This window comes from Hyaena hyaena, unplaced genomic scaffold, assembly GCF_003009895.1.
Source record: "Hyaena hyaena isolate Hyena2069 unplaced genomic scaffold, ASM300989v1 scaffold_840, whole genome shotgun sequence".
Classification (NCBI taxonomy): domain Eukaryota; kingdom Metazoa; phylum Chordata; class Mammalia; order Carnivora; family Hyaenidae; genus Hyaena; species Hyaena hyaena.
This window is the reverse complement of record NW_024081475.1, coordinates 416,876-420,791: the sequence shown is the minus strand read 5'-3', so window position 1 is coordinate 420,791 and position 3,916 is coordinate 416,876.

Genomic DNA, 3,916 nt, shown 5'->3' with positions numbered 1-3,916 from the left:
GGGGGGGAGGGAAGCCCAGGGTCGCGCACAAATGACCTCATAGACGTGCCTCGAGCCTTTTCCCAGCCGGAAGGCTGGTCACGTGTCCGTAGCAGTCGCGGGGACTTCCGGGTTGTTCCATTCAGCCAGGACGCGGAGGGGGAGCCGCCCTGAAGCGCTCAGAACCTCTTTTGCCTTGGCCTGAGCTAGCCGGGACTTTGCTGGGGACAGTCTTGGCACTGCTGAAGTTAACTCGTGTATATTTCTGTATATGCGGCTCTATGAAGCCAGAGAGAACAAAGAAATAAATGTACACATTAGAGGCTTCATAGGTGTGCCTCTAAATATGATTTTGATTTTCATGGCTGTATCCAGGATGAGAACCTAAATGAAGTAGAGGTATCTTTTTATTTACTTATTTTTTAATACTTTTATTTATTTCTAGCAGAGAGAGAGAGAGAGAGAGACAGCGTGAGCAGGGGAGGGTCAGAGAGAGAGGGAAACACAGACTCTGAAATAGGCTCTGGGCTCTGAGCTGGCAGTCAGCACAGAGCCCGACCCGGGGCTCGAACCGACGAACCGCGAGATCATGACCTAAGCGAAAGTCGGACGCTTAACCGACTAAGCCACCCAGGCGCCCCAGTAGAGGTATCTTTTTAAAGTTGAGCTATAACTCATGTCATATAAAATTCACCCCTTAAAAGGTGTATAATGCCGTGGTTTTTTAGTGTATTCACTAGGTGTGCAGCCACCAGCACTAATTCCAGAATATTTTCATCGTCCCCAAAAGAAATCCCGTGTCATGAGCAGTCACTCCCCCACCTTTCCCCAGCCCCTGGCAACCACTAATCTACTTTCTGTCTCTGCGGATTTGCCGCTTCTGGACGTTTCGAACGAATGAAATCATACAGCGTGTGGCTGGCGGTGGCTGGCTTCTTTCACGTAGATTGATGTTTTCGAGGTTCATCCCATGTTGAAGCGTGAATGGGTAAAAAGGAACGAATCAGTGAAAAGGAATTTAATTCTTTTTTATGGCTGAATATCCTGTGGTATGGCTATACCACATTTCGTTGGTTTATTCAGCCATTGATGGAGACTTGGGTTGTTCCCACTTTTTGGATATAATGACTAATGAACATCGGTGTACAAGTTGTTGCGAGGACGGGTGTTTCCGGTTTTCCTCGGTGCATACTTAGGAGTGGAGTCGCTGAGTTACATGGTAACTTTGTGTTTCACCTTTTGAGGAACTGCCAAGAGTGTTTTCCAAAGCAGCTTTACCATTCTGCATCCCCACCAGACACATATAGGGGAGGAGCCTGACTTCTTCACAGCCTCACCAATAATTACTTTTGTCTGCCTTTTTGATCATAAGCATCCTAGTGAGTGTGAAGTGACATCTCATTGTGGTTTTGATTTGCCTTTCCCTGGTGGCAAATGATGAGCACCTTTTCATACACTTATTGGCCATTTATATATCTTCTTTGGAGACATGTCTATTCAAATCCTTTGCCCATTTTTCAACGGGTTGTAAGAGTTTGTGATACATTCTAGATACTAGACCCTCATCATGCAAATGACTTATAGAGCCCTCTTAATAATCCTGTTTGCCACAGTCATAAGGGGACATTTTCCACCCTTCCTTGCCCAATCCAGAAACTCTCCCAGAATGTTCTTTGTGGCGGACAAGTGCCTGGAGCAATCCAAAATAAGGACATTGAGACAGTTTCCACTGGATCACTGCAAAAGTCCAAGTGACAACACCAAACTAGTGGCTTTTTAACACAGAATTTAGTGATGGCAGCAGGAGCTTGTGACTAGAAAATTGACCATTTGGCTGGCTGGAAAAAGTTCAAGACACACAAGATGTAAACCAAGGGGCATTTAAAGCCATCTGCTAGAACTTCAAATGAATTAAATAAAATATAAAAGAAATGTGGTGTGTATATATATGTTATATATATGTATATATATGTAATGGAATATTACTCAAGCATAAAAAATCATGAGATCTTGCCATTTGCAACAACGTGGATGGACCTAAAGGGTATTATGCTAAGTGAGATAAAGAAGACAAAGAAAGCAAATACCACATGGTTTCACTTACATGTGGCACCTAAAAAGTAAAACAAACAGAAAGCAGAATCAGACCTATAAATACCGAGAACAAACAGTTGTTAGATGGAAGGGGGGTGGAGGAATGGGCAATGTGGGTGAAGGGGAGTAGAAGATACAGGCTTCCAGCTATGGAATGAAGAAGCCATGGGAATAAAAGGTACAGCACAGGGACTATAATCAAAGGCATTGTAGTAGCATTGCATGGTGATGGAGGGTAGCAAAACGTTTAGAGTAGCTGAATCACAGTGTTGTAAACCTGAAACTACTGTAATATCATGCGTCAACTATATTCAGACTTTTTTTTTTTTACCTATATTCGAATTTTTAAAAATCAATTCAAGTCTTAAAGAATCACAGTGTTTGCTCCTTAGGCCTTATTCCAATGTCATCCATATGATTTCACATTATTTGGTATCTACTGATCTTCTGCTGTGTGTCAGGTGCTGCACTATATACTAGTGGTATAGTAATCAATGATAAATGATCTCACCCCCTCACGCGCCTTAGTCAAATGCGAGGGTGGGTAAACTTTTGACATAAATATTTCAGCCTTTGGCAGACCAAGAGGCAAAATCAAGAAGATTATTCAGGTACTTATATAACGAGAGAAAACAAATTTCCACAAATGTTTTATTGATGAAATTCAAAATATACTAGTAATCAATTTTTGTAGTACAGGTCTGCTGAGGAGAAGAATAGCATTCTTTTATAGAGGGGATAATATTTCACTTAATTAGGACTCAAAGCGAGTGTTCTCTACCATCAAACTCCCTTGCCAATCTCCATATATCTTTACAGGTTTTTAAATTGCTTCATAGCTGGTCAGCTTGAGATTTTTGAAGAACCTCGTTTTTATGTTGTAATAGAAGTTTACAACTTTTTCCCAAGAGTCAACAGAGAGCACTGTTAATAAAGGTCTTTACGAAATACATCAGTTGCAAATATTCCTCTGTTACTACTTACCTGCAATGAGATTTTATGTATTGCATCGTTGAAAAAAATTTTTAACACAGATAAGCACTGCCAACTGCTGATACCAAATATCTGATTTTAATTGAGCATATTCATATCTTTTAAATTTTTCTTAATGTTTTTTATTTATTTCCGAGAGAGAGAGAGAGACAGCATGAACAGGGGAGGGTCAGAGAGAGAGAGGGAGACACAGAATCTGAAACGGGCTCCAGGCTCTGAGCTGGCTGTCAGCACAGAGCCCGACACGGGGCTCGAACCCACGAACTGTGAGATCATGACCTGAGCCGAAGTTGGACGCTTAACCGACTGAGCCACCCAGGCGCCCCAAGCATATTCAAATTTTAGAAGGAATTTACAGAATTCTATTGGATTCTCCTCTTGCTATTTGCCTTTTTAGTATGGCATTACATTACAGAATAATCACTTCCGACTGAAATTTAGGTAGAAACTCCTGAAATGCACAGTTAAATTGAGTTTTAAATATAGAAATTTCCTTTGCACTTCGCATCAAGTTCCGAAAAACACCACTGGAATTGCAATTCAAGCTCAGAAAATATATTCATTGCAAATTGGTGAGGGAATTCAAATCCTGATTTTTGTTTTCATTTTTGACAGCACAAGAAGAGATTAAAGTAATGGCATTACTTGTGATTCAAACAATGCTAGTTGTCATTGAAATGACTTTACTGAAATACAAGTCTCACATATAAGCAGTGCTCTGCCTTGAAATTTTAGTTTAAATGCATTAGGTAACATTAAGCCTACAGCAAAAGCTAATTGAAGAAAAAAAGCCATCCAGCATTTAATAATAGTGGTTGCAGGTGTTTCTTCTCATTCAGAAAATGTTCAC